At 49.9% G+C, this 20,000-nt stretch overlaps 1 pseudogene; it reads right to left on the minus strand.

Annotated features, from left to right (window-relative positions):
• Positions 1-20,000, minus strand: part of LOC109886391 (xylosyltransferase 1-like) — a 64,102-nt pseudogene that overhangs the window by 25,072 nt on the left and 19,030 nt on the right.

The following is a 20,000-nucleotide window of genomic DNA, read 5'->3' on the forward strand; positions in this document are numbered from 1 at the left end:
CCTAGGCGCCACATGTGTGTGTCACACTCGAAGAAGAGCCGGTCCAGACCCTGCTTACGGATGAACCTGGAAAGGACACACACACACACACACACGCAGATGAACACACACGCAGATGAACACACACACAAACACACACAAACGTAGATGAACACACACACAGATGAACATGTGTCTCACCGTGTGTTGTCTCTGCCGTGGGATTTGATGAAGTTCATGTCCCGGTACTTTGTCAGGAAGCCCACCAGCTGCTCATTGGTCCTGGGGAGGGCAGACAACTGTCAATCAGTCACACGGCCAATCAACACGAGGGGGCACACACAGGCCAAAATTCCAAATCAACCGCTTGGACGCTAACCAGGCACTGTAGGTATGAAAGGGTTTATCTCGGCCCATGCTCTCGGCTGGAGTCCGAATATTTGAGCATCCTTTCTTAACAAAATGCATTTTGGGGGTTTTCTAATGCGGATACAATGTTGTTTGGTTTATTGTTTGAACAGTCGCTGAGATTATATTTGGCTATTAATGCAAAATAGGCTGTTTATTTAATGCCAAGCTAAACCAAGACGGCAATCTTGAAATTGAAGTGATTTGAAAGTTGATTAGCTTCCCACAGCCCATGTAAAAAAAAAAAAAAGGTTTATAATTAATTAATTTCCTCTGGCAAATAATATTTCCTTTTTTGGTAGTTGGTAGTTTCAGTCTTGTCTCATTGCTGCAACTCCCCTACAGACTCAGGAGAGGTGAATCCTCTGAAACATGACCCTGTCAAGCTGCACTGCTTCTTGACACACTGCTCACTTAACCCAGAAGCCAGCCACACAAAAGCCACACCAATGTGTAGGAGGTAACACTGTCCAGCTGGTGACTGAAGTCAGCTTGCAGGCACCCGGCCAACCACAAGGAGTCGCTAGAGCGAGATAGGACAAGGAAATCCCAGCCGGCCAAACCCTCCCCTAACCCGGATGAAGGTGGGCCAATCGCGCACCACCTTATGGTTGCCGGCTGTGACACAGCCTGGGATCGAACCCGGGTCTGTAGTGACGCCTCAAGCACAGCGAGGAGTGCCTTAGACCGCTGCGCCACTTGCGAGGCACCCCGACAAATATTCTTATACTTAACCGATGTAACCTACAACATTATCCCAGATGAACAGGCTGCTTCAATGCATTCACTCCCATGTTGGTGTCAGAGGAAAAGTACGAATCTCACAGCTGTTTTCACCAATAGCCTGGAATCACCAGTTATTAGTGGGGGAGGGGCTATAATGTTGTTTGGTTTATTGCTTAAATGGTCGCTGAGATTATATTTTACTTATTGATGGAAAATAGTCACAATTATTTTATTTTATTTCCCAAGATATACCACACTATGTACAAGGACCAAAGAGTTTGGCCTGATTCGTGTTCTCATTTTGCAGCGGAATTTTTTTTTTTCTTCGATTCTGGTATCGTCCCAGCACCTAACACACACACACACACACACACACACACACACACACACACACACACACACACACACACACACACACACCCGTCCCCAACTCCCCCCAAAACACACGCCTAACAGCACTCAATCCTCTACTCCCATCTGAACAGAACATGAGTCCCAAACTCTCGAAGCAATTACCCGTTCCTAATACCTCTTTAATTAGCTTGTTAATTAACACTCACATTAGCCAAGTATTACAGTACCTTATCAAGGCTGGAGCACAATGCTAACACGCTAGGCTGAGACAGCCAATAATTAGCTTGTTAATTAACACTCACATTAGCCAAGTATTACAGTACCTTATCAAGGCTGGAGCACAATGCTAACACGCTAGGCTGAGACAGCCAATAATTAGCTTGTTAATTAACACTCACATTAGCCAAGTATTACAGTACCTTATCAAGGCTGGAGCACAATGCTAACACGCTAGGCTGAGACAGCCAATAATTAGCTTGTTAATTAACACTCACATTAGCCAAGTATTACAGTACCTTATCAAGGCTGGAGCACAATGCTAACACGCTAGGCTGAGACAGCCAATAATTAGCTTGTTAATTAACACTCACATTAGCCAAGTATTACAGTACCTTATCAAGGCTGGAGCACAATGCTAACACGCTAGGCTGAGACAGCCAATAATTAGCTTGTTAATTAACACTCACATTAGCCAAGTATTACAGTACCTTATCAAGGCTGGAGCACAATGCTAACACGCTAGGCTGAGACAGCCAATAATTAGCTTGTTAATTAACACTCACATTAGCCAAGTATTACAGTACCTTATCAAGGCTGGAGCACAATGCTAACACGCTAGGCTGAGACAGCCAATAATTAGCTTGTTAATTAACACTCACATTAGCCAAGTATTACAGTACCTTATCAAGGCTGGAGCACAATGCTAACACGCTAGGCTGAGACAGCCAATAATTAGCTTGTTAATTAACACTCACATTAGCCAAGTATTACAGTACCTTATCAAGGCTGGAGCACAATGCTAACACGCTAGGCTGAGACAGCCAATAATTAGCTTGTTAATTAACACTCACATTAGCCAAGTATTACAGTACCTTATCAAGGCTGGAGCACAATGCTAACACGCTAGGCTGAGACAGCCAATAATTAGCTTGTTAATTAACTCTCACATTAGCCAAGTATTACAGTACCTTATCAAGGCTGGAGCACAATGCTAACACGCTAGGCTGAGACAGCCAATAATTAGCTTGTTAATTAACACTCACATTAGCCAAGTATTACAGTACATTATCAAGGCTGGAGCACAATGCTAACACGCTAGGCTGAGACAGCCAATAAGGATACGGTTACACGCACACACGTGCACACACCAGATGTGAATCTGAAGTTGACGCAGACAGAATTAGTTAGATGTATGGCATGGTGAATGAGAGATTAAAGAGAGAGAGAGAGGAGAGAGAGAGAGGGAGAGAGAGAGAAACTCCAATTGAAGAACAGACAGACAGATGAACACACACAGCCATCTGTCCTATTGAATTTTCCTATGCTGAAAAGCAGTAGAGGTGAAGCCACAATGTCACTGCATCCAAACCTCGTGTGTGTGTACGTGTGTCTGTACATGTGTGTGTGTGTGTGTGTCTGTACGGATGAATGTGTGTCCTCCCTTCCTCTCCTCCTTTTCCTTCCTCCCTTTTCTTCCTCCCCTACTCCCTTTCCCTCTTCCCCTCCCCCCTTCTCCTTCTCCCTTCCCCTCCTCCCTTTCCTTCCTCTCCTCCTCCATTCCTTCCTCCCCTCCTCCCTTCCCCTCCTCCCTTTTCCTCCTCCCCTCCTCCCTTTCCTTCCTTCCTCTCCTCCTCCCCTCCTCCCTTCCCCTCCTCCCTTTTCCTCCTCCCCTCCTCCCTTTCCTTCCTTCCTCCCCTCCTCCCTTTCCTTCCTTCCTCTCCTCCTCCCTTTCCTTTCTCCCCTCCTCCCCTCCTCCCTTTCCTTCCTTCCTCTCCTCCTCCCTTTCCTTCCTCTCCTGCTCCCTTCCCCTCCTCCCTTTCCCTCCTCCCCTTTTCCTCCTCCTCTCCTCCCTTCCCCTCCTTCTTTTTCTCCTCCCCTCCTCCCTTTCCTTCCTTCCTTCCTCTCCTCCTCCCTTTCCTTTCCCCTCTCCTCCCCTCCCCTCCTCCCTTTCCCTCTTCCCCTCCTCCCTTTCCTTTCTCCCCTCCTCCCTTTCCCTCTTCCCCTCCTCCCTTTCCTTCCCCTCTGCTCCCTTTCCCTCATCCCTTTCCCCCTTCCCCTCCTCCCTTTCCCTCCTCCGCTCCTCCCTTTTCCTCCTCCCTTCCTCCCTTCCCCTCCTCCTTTTCCTTCCTTCCTCTCCTCCTCCCTTTCCTCCCTCCTCCCTTCCCCTCCTCCCTTTCCCTCTTCCCCTTCTCCCTTTCCCCCTTCCCCTCCTCCCTTTCCTTCCTCTCCTCCTCCCTTTTCCTCCTCTCCTCCTGCCTTCCCCTCCTCCCTTTCCTTCCTCTCCTCCTCCCTTTTCCTCCTCTCCTCCTCCCTTTCCTTCCTCCCTTCTCCCTTTTCCTCCTCTCCTCCTCCCTTTCTCCTCCTCCCTTTCCCTCCTCTCCTCCTCCCTCCATCCCAGTCTGTCCCCTCTGTCTCTGCTAGCTGCTGTGCCCTTCAGTCTAGTGATGTTTAGGATCACATACACACATACATACAGACAGACAGACAGACAGACAGACAGACACACACATATTCACACATACAGACACACACACGCACGCACACACAGACACACACATTATGAGAAGTGTGTGGCGTGTGTCCATGTGTGTGTCCGCGTGTGTGTCCGCGTGTGCGTCACTCTCATCGATCACACACACAAACGCAGCACGCTGGGATCCGTGTCAACTCTGATGTCATCACTGGGTATTGACGGGGAATGGATTTTGTCCAGTGGGCCGCAGGGCTCATGGGATTGGTTCACTTCAATAAGAGATCCAGTTGGAAGTAGAGAGAACTTAGTGACTCAGGACCTTCTGTCAGACCAACCGCCGCCATTATGTGGAATTCTGTGTGTGTGTGTGTTTGTGGGCCCTATTCCCTATGTAGTGCACTACTTTAGACTGGAGACCTATGAGCGTTATTCCCTATATAGCACACTACTTTTGACCAGAGCTCTATGGGCCCTATTCCCTATATAGTGCACTACTTTAGACTGGAGACCTATGAGCCCTATTCCCTATATAGTACACTACTTTTGACCAGAGCCCTATGGGCCCTATTCCCTATATAGTGCACTACTTTAGACTGGAGACCTATGAGCCCTATTCCCTATATAGTACACTACTTTTGACCAGAGCACTCCATGCCCACCTGATAGGGTAGTCGGCTGCACTGAGGTTGATGAAGAAGTCCCAATTCCAGTCGGCCATCTTGAGAAGGTCGTCCATGCTACGCAGGTACATGGTGAGCAAGCTCGCCCCGCCCCAAATGGTGGACATCCTCCAGGAAGTAACACGGACGTTGGAGTACTGGCTCGCTAGAGCCCCCACCTGTCTGTGGAGGTAGTTGGATCGCTGGGGAAGGGAAGAAAGGTAGTGGGTAAATTAATAGAGGTCTGCATGTTTACCTGGTCTACAGGTTTACCTGGTCTACAGGTTTACCTGATCTGCATGTTTACCTGGTCTACAGATTTACCTGGTCTACATGTTTACCTGGTCTTCAGGTTTACCTGGTCTACATGTTTACCTGGTCTACATGTTTACCTGGTCTGCATGTTTACCTGGTCTACAGGTTTACCTGGTCTGAAGGTTTACCTGGTCTGCATGTTTACCTGGTCTACAGGTTTACCTGGTCTGAAGGTTTACCTGGTCTGCATGTTTACCTGGTCTACAGGTTTACCTGGTCTGAAGGTTTACTGGTCTGCATGTTTACCTGGTCTACAGGTTTACCTGGTCTGAAGGTTTACCTGGTCTGCATGTTTACCTGGTCTACAGGTTTACCTGGTCTGAAGGTTTACCTGGTCTACATGTTTACCTGGTCTACATGTTTACCTGGTCTACAGGTTTACCTGGTCTGCAGGTTTACCTGGTCTGCAGGTTTACCTGGTCTACAGGTTTACCTGATCTACATGTTTACCTGGTCTGCATGTTTACCTGGTCTACATGTTTACCTGGTCTGCATGTTTACCTGGTCTGCATGTTTACCTGGTCTACATGTACAGTGCATTCGGAAAGTATTCAGACCCCTTGACTTTTTCCTAGTATATACCTGGTCTACATGTATATAGTAGTAGTGTGAGGTATGGTAGATGGTCTGTAGTAGTCTACATGTATATAATAGTAGTGTGAGGTATGGTAGATGGTCTGTAGTAGTCTACATGTATATAGTAGTAGTGTGAGGTATGGTAGATGGTCTGTAGTGGTCTACATGTATATTGTAGTAGTGTGAGGTATGGTAGATGGTCTGTAGTAGTCTACATGTATATAATAGTAGTGTGAGGTATGGTAGATGGTCGTACCTGGTCTACATGTATATAGTAGTAGTGTGAGGTATGGTAGATGGTCTGTAGTAGTCTACATGTATATAATAGTAGTGTGAGGTATGGTAGATGGTCGTATCTGGTCTACATGTATATAGTAGTAGTGTGAGGTATGGTAGATGGTCCGTAGTAGTCTACATGTATATAGTAGTAGTGTGAGGTATGATAGATGGTCTGTAGTAGTCTACATGTATATAGTAGTAGTGTGAGGTATGGTAGATGGTCTGTAGTAGTCTACATGTATATAGTAGTAGTGTGAGGTATGGTAGATGGTCTGTAGTAGTCTACATGTATATAGTAGTAGTGTGAGGTATGGTAGATGGTCTGTAGTAGTATACATGTATATAATAGTAGTGTGAGGTATGGTAGATGGTCTGTAGTAGTCTACATGTATATAATAGTAGTGTGAGGTATGGTAGATGGTCTGTAGTAGTCTACATGTATATAATAGTAGTGTGAGGTATGGTAGATGGTCTGTAGTAGTCTACATGTATATAATAGTAGTGTGAGGTATGGTAGATGGTCTGTCTGTAGTAGTCTACATGTATATAATAGTAGTGTGAGATATGGTAGATGGTCGTACCTGGTCTACATGTATATAGTAGTAGTGTGAGGTATGGTAGATGGCCTTGAACAGGCGTTGGAACTGCCGAGACGCTCTGCCATGGACCACCAAGACGAAGACGATGCGAACTGGCACAGCAGGGGCAGTCTGCTCTGAGCCCTCATCCCACTGTGCATTCACATTGGCCTTACCTGGAGACACACACACACACACACACACACACACACACACACACACACACACACACACACACACACACACACACATACACACACACGCGCGCGCGTACACACACATACACACACACACACGCGCGTACACACACACACATACACACACACGCGCGTACACACACACACACACACACACACACACACACACACACACACACACACACGCGCGCGCGCGCGTACACACACATACACACACACACACACACACACACACACACACACACACACACACACACACACACACACACAGGGAAGGTAGGAAGAAGACAGGGATAACTTTATTACTGTAGAAATGCTGTGGTAAATAGTAGAGTGCACAAATAGAAGTGTCATTTCTATAATTGTGCATGCATTAAATGCCAGGATGTCATACTCATTTAGGCTTTTCATCTAGTGGGAATTCAGACCCACGTGTGTTTGACAACAACAGCTGATAATCAGAATAGGGGGATGGGCTGTACCAAAATGATCCAATGGCGGGGGACAACCCAACTGGGGGATGGGCTGTACCAAAATGATCCAATGGCGGGGGACAACCCAACTGGGGGATGGGCTGTACCAAAATGATCCAATGGCGGGGGACAACCCAACTGGGGGATGGGCTGTACCAAAATGATCCAATGGAGGGGGACAACCCAACTGGGGGATGGGCTGTACCAAAATGATCCAATGGCGGGGGACAACCCAACTGGGCATTAGATGGTGACCTCAGTATGGAGCAGTAGTATGTTGATGTTTAGATGGTGACCTCAGTATGGAGCAGTAGTATGTTGATGGTGACCTCAGTATGGAGCAGTAGTATGTTGATGGTGACCTCAGTATGGAGCAGTAGTATGTTGATGTTTAGATGGTGACCTCAGTATGGAGCAGTAGTATGTTGATGGTGACCTCAGTATGGAGCAGTAGTATGTTGATGGTGACCTCAGTATGGAGCAGTAGTATGTTGATGTTTAGATGGTGACCTCAGTATGGAGCAGTAGTATGTTGATGTTTAGATGGTGACCTCAGTATGGAGCAGTAGTATGTTGATGGTGACCTCAGTATGGAGCAGTAGTATGTTGATGTTTAGAGGGTGACCTCAGTATGGAGCAGTAGTATGTTGATGTTTAGATGGTGACCTCAGTATGGAGCAGTAGTATGTTGATGGTGACCTCAGTATGGAGCAGTAGTATGTTGATGTTTAGATGGTGACCTCAGTATGGAGCAGTAGTATGTTGATGGTGACCTCAGTATGGAGCAGTAGTATGTTGATGTTTAGATGGTGACCTCAGTATGGAGCAGTAGCATGTTGATGTTTAGAGGGTGACCTCAGTATGGAGCAGTAGTATGTTGATGTTTAGATGGTGACCTCAGTATGGAGCAGTAGTATGTTGATGTTTAGATGGTGACCTCAGTATGGAGCAGTAGTATGTTGATGTTTAGATGGTGACCTCAGTATGGAGCAGTAGTATGTTGATGTTTAGATGGTGACCTCAGTATGGAGCAGTAGTATGTTGATGTTTAGATGGTGACCTCAGTATGGAGCAGTAGTATGTTGATGTTTAGATGGTGACCTCAGTATGGAGCAGTAGTATGTTGATGGTGACCTCAGTATGGAGCAGTAGTATGTTGATGGTGACCTCAGTATGGAGCAGTAGTATGTTGATGTTTAGAGGGTGACCTCAGTATGGAGCAGTAGTATGTTGATGTAGACCTCAGTATGGAGCAGTAGTATGTTGATGTTTAGATGGTGACCTCAGTATGGAGCAGTAGTATGTTGATGTTTGTTGCAAACGTTTTTACTAAACTCTCACCCCTTTCCACTCTTCCTCCCTTTCAGTCGTCCATCCACCCTTCCATTACTCCCTCCTGAACGCACACACACACACTCTCCCTCTCTACCATTGGTGGTTGGTGTAAGGTCTACCCTGTGTGTATAAATATCCCTCTGTCCCAGCACCATGCGTCCCTGTCTAGGCCCCTCTCTGAGGCACGCAGGCAAGGCTTTACAGGGGAGCTACTCTGGGGTGTTGTGAAAACAGTAGGTTTTTACCTTCCTGCTACAATAGAGCGATGTGAAACAGTAGGTTTTTACCTTCCTGCTACACTGGGGCGTTGTGAAACAGTAGGTTTTTAACTTCCTGCTACACTAGGGCGTTGTGAAACAGTAGGTTTCTAACTTCCTGCTACACTGGGGCGATGTGAAACAGTAGGTTTTTAACTTCCTGCTACATTCCAATTCACATACCGCCCCAACCGATCCACAGATGACGCAATCTCTATTGCACTCTACACGGCTCTCTCCCACCTAGACAAGAGGAACACCTATGTGAGAATGCTATTCATTGACTACAGCTCAGCGTTCAACACCATAGTCCCCTCAAAGCTAATCACCAAGCTCGGGACCATGGGACTGAACACCTCCCTCTGCAACTGGATCCTGGACTTTCTGACGAGCCGCCCCCAGGTGGTGAGGGTAGGTAACAACACATCTGCCACGATGACTCTCAACATGTGGGCCCCTCAGGGGTGTGTGCTTGGTCCCCTCCTGTACTCCCTCTTCACACGACAGTGTGGTAACGCACAACTCCAACACCATTATCAAGTTTGCTGATGACACGACAGTGGTAGGCCTGATCACCGACGACGATGAGAGGATGTCAGAGACCTGGAGCTGATCGAGGACTAAAGGACATGGAGGGGCGAGCACACACCCATCCACATCAACGGGGCAGTAGTGGGCTCCTGAGTGGCGCAGCGGTCTAAATGGCACTGCATCTCAGTGCAAGAGGTGTCACTACAGTCCCTGGTTCTAATCTGCATTGTTGAATAAGGGCTCGTAAGCATTTCAGGGTAAAGTCTATACCTGTTGTATTCGGCACATATGACAGCCAGTCAACACTAGCCAGCCAACTAGCCAGCCAGCCAACACTAGCCAGCCAACTAGCCAGCCAGCCAACACTAGCCAGCCAACTAGCCAGCCAGCCAACACTAGTCAGCCAACTAGCCAGCCAACCAACACTAGCCAGCCAACTAGCCAGCCAGCCAACACTAGCCAGCCAACTAGCCAGCCAGCCAACACTAGCCAGCCAACTAGCCAGCCAGCCAACACTAGCCAGCCAACTAGCCAGCCAGCCAACACTAGCCAGCCAACTAGCCAGCCAGCCAACACTAGTCAGCCAACTAGCCAGCCAGCCAACACTAGTCAGCCAACTAGCCAGCCAGCCAACACTAGTCAGCCAACTAGCCAGCCAGCCAACACTAGTCAGCCAACTAGCCAGCCATCCAACACTAGCCAGCCAACTAGCCAGCCAGCCAACACTAGTCAGCCAACTAGCCAGCCAGCCAACACTAGTCAGCCAACTAGCCAGCCAGCCAACACTAGCCAGCCAACTAGCCAGCCAGCCAACACTAGTCAGCCAACTAGCCAGCCAGCCAACACTAGCCAGCCAACTAGCCAGCCAGCCAACTAGACAGCCAGCCAACACTAGTCAGCCAACTAGCCAGCCAGCCAACACTAGTCAGCCAACTAGCCAGCCAGCCAACACTAGTCACCCAGGCAGCCAGCCAGCCAACACTAGTCACCCAGGCAGCCAGCCAGCCAACACTAGTCACCCAGGCAGCCAGCCAACACTAGTCACCCAGGCAACCAGCCAGCCAACACTAGTCAGCCAGCCAGCCAACACTAGTCACCCAGGCAACCAGCCAGCCAACACTAGTCACCCAGGCAGCCAACACTAGTCACCCAGGCAGCCAACACTAGTCACCCAGGCAGCCAACACTAGTCACCCAGGCAGCCAACACTAGTCACCCAGGCAGCCAGCCAACACTAGTCACCCAGGCAGCCAGCCAGCCAACACTAGTCACCCAGGCAGCCAACACTAGTCACCCAGGCAGCCAACACTAGTCACCCAGCCAGCCAGCCAACACTAGTCACCCAGCCAGCCAATACTAGTCACCCAGCCAGCCAACACTAGTCAGCCAGCCAGCCAGCCAATACTAGTCACCCAGCCAGCCAACACTAGTCAGCCAGCCAGCCAATACTAGTCAGCCAGCCAGCCAATACTAGTCACCCAGTCAGCCAACGCTAGTCACCCAGTCAGCCAACACTAGTCACCCAGTCAGCCAACACTAGTCACCCAGCTAACCAACACTAGTCACCCAGTCAGCCAACACTAGTCACCCAGTCAGCCAACACTAGTCACCCAGTCAGCCAACACTAGTCACCCAGTCAGCCAACACTAGTCACCCAGCCAGCCAACACTAGTCAGCCAGCCAGCCAGCCAATACTAGTCACCCAGCCAGCCAACACTAGTCACCCAGTCAGCCAACGCTAGTCAGCCAGCCAGCCAATACTAGTCACCCAGCCAGCCAATACTAGTCACCCAGTCAGCCAACGCTAGTCAGCCAGCCAGCCAATACTAGTCACCCAGCCAGCCAATACTAGTCACCCAGTCAGCCAACGCTAGTCAGCCAGCCAGCCAATACTAGTCAGCCAGCTAACCAACACTAGTCACCCACCCAGCACCATCCAGCCAGTCTAAAGCTATAGATATCCTCTCCTCTCCCTTACTGCATCATCAAAGAGATGTATAATCATATAAATTAAACGCAGAATCTAAACCTTAAACTTTCTGGGCGGATGACAGAGTCTATCTTTAGTCAAGCTCTGCCCCCCCCACACACACACACAGGCTTTACTCAGCACTTCTCTATCTAACTCCTGTACTAACTAGTGTGTAATTACACTGGCTTGGCGTGGGCACTGCCCTATAGTAAGTAGAGTAGTATACGATGCAGCTCAAATGGCACCCTATGCCCTATATAGTGCACTACTTTTTACCAGAGTGTAGTATAAAGTGAACAGGGTGGTGTTTGGGACACAGCCATAGAGCAGTGAATGTGGTGGAATGTTCCCTAAATAGATCAGGCACTGGCAAGGCCACCTCCCTGGGGAGTTCTAGACGGAACCCTCGGGAGAGCCCTTAATTCTGTCTCCAGGGTGAGACGTACTCTTTCCCTCCCCTCTGTCTTTCTCTTCCCCCTGGGGATGGCGAGGTGACAAGGAGAGGAGACAAGGAGAGGAGACAAGGGGAGGAGACACGGCGAGGAGACAAAGCAAGGAGGAAAGGATAGGTGACAAGGAGGGGAGACAAGGAGAGGTGACAAGGGGAGGAGACAAAGATATATGACAAGGATAGGAGACAAGTATATAAGGACAGGAGAGGAGACAAGGAGATAAGGAGAGGAGACAAGGATATGTGACAAGGAGGGGAGACAAGGAGAGGTGACAAGGGAAGGAGACAAAGATATATGACAAGGATAGGAGACAAGTATACAAGGACAGGAGAGGAGACAAAGATAGGTGACAAGGAGGGGAGACAAGGAGAGGTGAGAAGGGGTAGGAGACAAAGATATAGGACAAGGATAGGAGACAAGGTAAGGAAACAAGTCTGAGTGTGGCGGTCATGTATATCTGGATGAGGGTAATTGTCCAGCCAAACGACTGTGGTCTCTGTCCTAACCGTTCAAATAGCAACAAGAAGGTAATCACATGTATACATTTTTAGATGTACATGTTCTCCTTTCCTCCTCCGCTCCTGACCGCATGTGCTGACATAGAAATAGAATGAATAGAGTGAGAGGTTCCACACCCGTTCTATTCATTATGCTACAGGGCTGTGACGGTCGTGTTCTCCTTTCCTCCTCCACTCCTGACCGCATGTGCTGACATAGAAATAGAATGAATAGAGTGAGAGGTTCCACGCCGGTTCTATTCATTATGTTTACAGGGCTGTGACGGTCGTGGTACTCTGGTTGATGGTAATTGGCCAGCCAAATGACCGCGCTCACTGTAATAACCGTTTGAAATAGCATTTATTTCTTACACTGAACAAAAATATAAAGGCAACATGTAAAAGTGTTTCATGAGATGAAGTAAAAGATCCCAGAAACATTCCGTACGAACAACAAGCTCAGAGGGAGGAAAAGAGTACTTGTCACCGTGGAGACAGAAGTCAGGACTGTCACCGTGGAGACAGAAGTCAGGACTCTCCCGAGGGTTCCGTTTATGATGTTCTGTGAAGGGAGTTGTACACGGCGTTGTACAAGATCTTCAGTTTCTTGGAGCAATTTCTCGCATGGAATAGTCTTCATTTCTCAGAACAAGAATAGACTGACGAGTTTCAGAAGAAAGTTATTTGTTTCTGGACATTTTGAGCCTGTAATCGAACCCACAAATACTGATGCTCCAGATACATAATAATTGCAACAAATCAACATAATTGCAAAAGTGTTTTCTAATGGCCTTTTAAAATGATAAACTTGGATTAGCGAACACAACGTGCCATTGGAACACACGCCTGTTGAGCGTGGAAAAACCCAGCAGCGTTGCAGTTCTTGACACAAACCGGTGCGCCTGGTACCTACTACCCTACCCTGTTCAAAGGCACTTCAATATGTTGTCTTGCCTATTCACCCTCTGGATGGAACACATAGACAATCCATGTCTCAGTTGTCTCAAGGCTTAAAAATCCTCCTTTACCCTGTCTCCTCCCCTTCATCTTTAACCTGTCTCCTCCTCTTCATCTTTAACCTGTCTCCTCCTCTTCATCTTTAACCTGTCTCCTCCTCTTCATCTTTAACCAGGTCTCCTCCCCTTCCTCTTTAACCAGGTCTCCTCCCCTTCATCTTTAACCTGTCTCCTCCCCTTCATCTTTAACCTGTCTCCTCCTCTTCATCTTTAACCAGGTCTCCTCCCCTTCATCTTTAACCAGGTCTCCTCCCCTTCATCTTTAACCTGTCTCCTCCCCTTCATCTTTAACCTGTCTCCTCCTCTTCATCTTTAACCAGGTCTCCTCCTCTTCATCTTTAACCAGGTCTCCTCCTCTTCATCTTTAACCAGGTCTCCTCCCCTTCATCTTTAACCAGGTCTCCTCCTCTTCATCTTTAACCAGGTCTCCTCCCCTTCATCTTTAACCTGTCTCCTCCCCTTCATCTTTAACCTGTCTCCTCCTCTTCATCTTTAACCAGGTCTCCTCCTCTTCATCTTTAACCAGGTCTCCTCCCCTTCATCTTTAACCTGTCTCCTCCTCTTCATCTTTAACCAGGTCTCCTCCTCTTCATCTTTAACCAGGTCTCCTCCCCTTCATCTTTAACCTGTCTCCTCCTCTTCATCTTTAACCAGGTCTCCTCCTCTTCATCTTTAACCAGGTCTCCTCCCCTTCATCTTTAACCAGGTCTCCTCCCCTTCATCTTTAACCAGGTCTCCTCCCCTTCCTCTTTAACCAGGTCTCCTCCCCTTCCTCTTTAACCAGGTCTCCTCCCCTTCATCTTTAACCAGGTCTCCTCCCCTTCATCTTTAACCAGGTCTCCTCCCCTTCATCTTTAACCAGGTCTCCTCCCCTTCATCTTTAACCAGGTCTCCTCCCCTTCATCTTTAACCTGTCTCCTCCCCTTCATCTTTAACCTGGTCTCCTCCCCTTCATCTTTAACCAGGTCTCCTCCCCTTCCTCTTTAACCAGGTCTCCTCCCCTTCATCTTTAACCAGGTCTCCTCCCCTTCATCTTTAACCTGTCTCCTCCCCTTCATCTTTAACCTGTCTCCTCCTCTTCATCTTTAACCAGGTCTCCTCCTCTTCATCTTTAACCAGGTCTCCTCCCCTTCATCTTTAACCTGTCTCCTCCTCTTCATCTTTAACCAGGTCTCCTCCTCTTCATCTTTAACCAGGTCTCCTCCCCTTCATCTTTAACCTGTCTCCTCCTCTTCATCTTTAACCAGGTCTCCTCCTCTTCATCTTTAACCAGGTCTCCTCCCCTTCATCTTTAACCAGGTCTCCTCCCCTTCATCTTTAACCAGGTCTCCTCCCCTTCCTCTTTAACCAGGTCTCCTCCCCTTCCTCTTTAACCAGGTCTCCACCCCTTCATCTTTAACCAGGTCTCCTCCCCTTCATCTTTAACCAGGTCTCCTCCCCTTCATCTTTAACCAGGTCTCCTCCCCTTCATCTTTAACCAGGTCTCCTCCCCTTCATCTTTAACCTGTCTCCTCCCCTTCATCTTTAACCTGGTCTCCTCCCCTTCATCTTTAACCAGGTCTCCTCCCCTTCCTCTTTAACCAGGTCTCCTCCCCTTCATCTTTAACCAGGTCTCCTCCCCTTCATCTTTAACCAGGTCTCCTCCCCTTCATCTTTAACCAGGTCTCCTCCCCTTCATCTTTAACCAGGTCTCCTCCCCTTCATCTTTAACCTGTCTCCTCCCCTTCATCTTTAACCAGGTCTCCTCCCCTTCATCTTTAACCAGGCCTCCCCTTCATCTTTAACCCGGCCTCCTCCCCTTCTTCTTTAACCTGTCTCCTTCCCTTCATCTTTAACCTGGTCTCCTCCCCTTCATCTTTAACCAGGTCTCCTCCCCTTCATTTTTAACCTGGTCTCCTCCCCTTCATCTTTAACCTGGTCTCCTCCCCTTCATCTTTAACCAGGTCTCCTCCCCTTCATCTTTAACCAGGTCTCCTCCCCTTCATCTTTAACCTGTCTCCTCCCCTTCATCTTTAACCTGGTCTCCTCCCCTTCATCTTTAACCTGGTCTAAGGCAGCACCTTGTCACCGAGGCAGCACCTTGTCACCTAGACATCACCTTGTCACTAAGGCATCACCTTGTCACTGAGGCAGCACCTTGTCACTGAGGCAGCCCCTTCTCACTAAGGCAGCACCTTCTCACTAAGGCAGCATCTTCTCACTGAGGCAGCACCTTCTCACTAAGGCAGCCCCTTCTCACTGAGGCAGCATCTTCTCACTGAGGCAGCACCTTCTCACTAAGGCAGCCCCTTCTCACTAAGGCAGCACCTTCTCACTAAGGCAGCACATTCTCACTAAGACAGCACCTTCTCACTAAGGCAGCACCTTCTCACTAAGGCAGCACCTTCTCACTAAGGAAGCACCTTCTCACTAAGGCAGCACCTTCTCACTAAGGCAGCACATTCTCACTAAGACAGCACCTTCTCACTAAGGCAGCAACTTCTCACTAAGGCAGCACCTTCTCACTGAGGCAGCACCTTCTCACTAAGACAGCACCTTCTCACTAAGGCAGCACCTTCTCACTAAGGCAGCACCTTCTCACTAAGGCAGCCCCTTCGCACTGAGTGTCATTGGAATTTCATAATTCCTATATGTTTACATTAATTAAATCACTCAGTCTATTTTATAAGAATTTGTGAGATTCCTATTTGCATAAAATAGACAGAGACCAGTCTTATCAAAATTAGATAATAGTATTTATTCTCGGAGCTCACTGCTCATGGAACCAAAAACAACATTTTATATACACAATATGACGTCATAGGTTATAAAATGTCCTTCCTCCTATCGACCAGGAGGAAACAGGTTCAAAGGTTTATTCCCACCCCCTCGCTCACCCTCTCACTCACTCCAGACACACAGTTATATCAAGATTAAACTTCTTAAGTCTCCATCTATCACTATTCAGCAGACAGTTCCAGATAATGGAAAACACACACTGTCTTATCTAAACATCCCAGAGCTAAGCTGAGTCGGTTCAACCACAGGTTAACGACCCTTTCTGCTTACTTAACACCCACAATCCATTCCTCACCAACCTGGTTGGAATGGTATTTATTATGTTTAATTACCCCCTGTTTCATGCTACATAATCCCTTCCTTATGAATTAACATTATTAATCAGATATAATAAAACGAGTATAAGTTTCATTAGTTATAGTTCTATTTAAAATGTAGATATTGTTTAGTCATTATTCATAAAATTCCTAACACTGAGGCAGCACCTATTCACTGAGGCACATTCCCAGTGTACTTGGGGAATAGGTGATTATGACATAGTGCACTACTTTTCACCAGGAGCCGTAGGTCTCTATATAGGTAATATGGTGCCATTTGGGATGCAATTCACTATGAGACTCACCTTCTATGGTGCAGTATCGAGGGACGGTCTCCGGCATCAGTGTCCTCTCCTTGTGTCTGCAGTACACCTCAGCTATCTGCTGACGACACTCCCTGGTCTTGGCTCTTGACAGAGCCGAGATGGCCTCCTTCCCACTGATCTCACACTGGTGCTTCTCCCTCCGCTGCCCCCGCACAGGAGCCGCAGTCGCCGACTTCCTGGGTTGGTGATGTCGCTGATGCTGATTGGATGTTTTGATGGAGGGAGAGGGGGAAGGTCTAGCGGGTTTAGTGGACAGCTGGGAGTGTGGTTTGGGTCGTTTGTATGCGTGGCTATCTTTAAGTCCCGCTCCTCCGGGCTGCTGTGGAGGAAGAGGGTACTGCTGAATAACCTCGTTGACCTCATTGGGAAAGTCCTTTCCCAGAATGCCTTGCCTTAGGGCCTTGTCCGGTTTGTGTTTGGCGGTGTTTCCTGCCATTCGCTGGCGCTGAGACCGCGCCCCAAGGTTGCTGTTGCTGTCAACAACCGTGTCAAAGTCTTTGGGGACCGAGTTCTCATTGTTGTTACTATCCAGGAGGACTTTCTCCTTGGGACGCCAGGAGTGGTAGCCCTCCTGGAGGAGAGGGAGAGGAGGAGAGGGAGGGAGAGGGGAGAGAGGGGGAGGAGGGAGAGAGAGGAGGAGGGAGAGAAGGAGTCAGTCAGTCTAACAATAGGAAAATAGAGTATACTGAGTTCTGTAGGACAGAGACACAGAGAGAATGAGCACTGCACACTGCCCTATCCATCTGGACAAGAGCAATGCCTATGTAAGAATGCTGTTCATTAACTACAGCTCAGCCTTCAACACCATAGTACCCTCCAAGCTCATCATCAAGCTTGAGGCCCAACATCTCCACCATTCCTACTCCCCCCTCCCTCTTAGGTGCCACCCATTCCTACTCCCCCCTCCCCCTACTCCTTAGGTGCCACCCATTCCTACTCCCCCCTCCCTCTTCTCTTTAGGTGCCACCCATTCCTACTCCCCCCGTCCCCCTTCTCCTTAGGTGCCACCCATTCCTACTCCCCCCTCCCTCTTCTCCTTAGGTGCCACCCATTCCTACTCCCCCCCCCCCTTCTCCTTAGGTGCCACCCATTCCTACTCCCCCCTCCCTCTTAGGTGCCACCCATTCCTACTCCCCCCCTACTCCTTAGGTGCCACCCATTCCTACTCCCCCCTCCCTCTTAGGTGCCACCCATTCCTACTCCCCCCTCCCCCTACTCCTTAGGTGCCACCCATTCCTACTCCCCCCCCCTCCCCCTACTCCTTAGGTGCCACCCATTCCTACTCCCCCCCCCCCCTACTCTTTAGGTGCCACCCATTCCTACTCCCCCCTCCCCCTACTCTTTAGGTGCCACCCATTCCTACTCCCCCCTCCCCCTACTCTTTAGGTGCCACCCATTCCTACTCCCCCCCCCCCCCCTTCTCCTTAGGTGCCACCCATTCCTACTCCCCCCCCCCCTTCTCCTTAGGTGCCACCCATTCCTACTCCCCCCCTCCCTCTTAGGTGCCACCCATTCCTACTCCCCCCCCCCTTCTCCTTAGGTGCCACCCATTCCTACTCCCCCCTCCCTCCCCCTACTCCTTAGGTGCCACCCATTCCTACTCCCCCCTCCCCCTACTCTTTAGGTGCCACCCATTCCTACTCCCCCCTCCCCCTACTCTTTAGGTGCCACCCATTCCTACTCCCCCTCCCTCCCTCCCTCCCTCCCTCCCTCCCTCCCTCCCTCCCTCCCTCCCCTCCCTCCCTCCCTCCCCTACTCTTTAGGTGCCACCCATTCCTACTCCCCCCTCCCTCTTCTCCTTAGGTGCCACCCATTTCTACTCCCCCCCCCTTCTCCTTAGGTGCCACCCATTCCTACTCCCCCTCCCTCTTCTCCTTAGGTGCCACCCATTCCTACTCCCCCCCCCCCCCCCCCCTTCTCCTTAGGTGCCACCCATTCCTACTCCCCCCTCCCTCTTAGGTGCCACCCATTCCTACTCCCCCCCCCCCTACTCCTTAGGTGCCACCCATTCCTACTCCCCCCTCCCCCTACTCCTTAGGTGCCACCCATTCCTACTCCCCCCCCCCTTCTCCTTAGGTGCCACCCATTCCTACTCCCCCCTCCCTCCCCCCTACTCCTTAGGTGCCACCCATTCCTACTCCCCCCTCCCCCCTACTCTTTAGGTGCCACCCATTCCTACTCCCCCTCCCTCCCTCCCTCCCCTACTCTTTAGGTGCCACCCATTCCTACTCCCCCCCCTCCCTCCCTCCCTCCCCCTACTCTTTAGGTGCCACCCATTCCTACTCCCCCCCCCCTCCCTCCCTCCCTCCACTCTTTAGGTGCCACCCATTCCTACTCCCCCCTCCCTCCCTCCCCCTTCTCCTTAGGTGCCACCCATTCCTACTCCCCCCTCCCTCCCTCCCCCTTCTCCTTAGGTGCCACCCATTCCTACTCCCCCCCTCCCTCCCTCCCCCTACTCTTTAGGTGCCAACCATTCCTACTCCCCCCTCCCTCCCTCCCTCCCTCCCTCCCCCTACTCTTTAGGTGCCACCCATTCCTACTCCCCCCTCCCTCCCTCCCCCTACTCTTTAGGTGCCACCCATTCCTACTCCTCCCTCCCTCCCCCTACTCCTTAGGTGCCACCCATTCCTACTCCTCCCTCCCCCTACTCTTTAGGTGCCACCCATTCCTACTCCCCCCTCCCCCTACTCTTTAGGTGCCACCCATTCCTACTTCCCCCTCCCCCTACTCTTAAGGTGCCACCCATTCCTACTCCCCCCTCCCCCTACTCCTTAGGTGCCACCCATTCCTACTCCTCCCTCCCCCTACTCTTTAGGTGCCACCCATTCCTACTCCCCCCCTCCCCCTACTCTTTAGGTGCCACCCATTCCTACTTCCCCCTCCCCCTACTCTTAAGGTGCCACCCATTCCTACTCCCCCCTCCCCCTACTCCTTAGGTGCCACCCATTCCTACTCCTCCCTCCCCCTACTCTTTAGGTGCCACCCATTCCTACTCCCCCCTCCCCCTACTCTTTAGGTGCCAACCATTCCTACTCCCCCCTCCCTCCCTCCCCCTACTCTTTAGGTGCCACCCATTCCTACTCCCCCCTCCCTCCCTCCCCCTACTCTTTAGGTGCCACCCATTCCTACTCCTCCCTCCCTCCCCCTACTCCTTAGGTGCCACCCATTCCTACTCCTCCCTCCCCCTACTCTTTAGGTGCCACCCATTCCTACTCCCCCCTCCCCCTACTCTTTAGGTGCCACCCATTCCTACTTCCCCCTCCCCCTACTCTTAAGGTGCCACC

This window comes from Oncorhynchus kisutch, unplaced genomic scaffold (genome assembly GCF_002021735.2).
Source record: "Oncorhynchus kisutch isolate 150728-3 unplaced genomic scaffold, Okis_V2 scaffold4016, whole genome shotgun sequence".
NCBI lineage: Eukaryota > Metazoa > Chordata > Actinopteri > Salmoniformes > Salmonidae > Oncorhynchus > Oncorhynchus kisutch.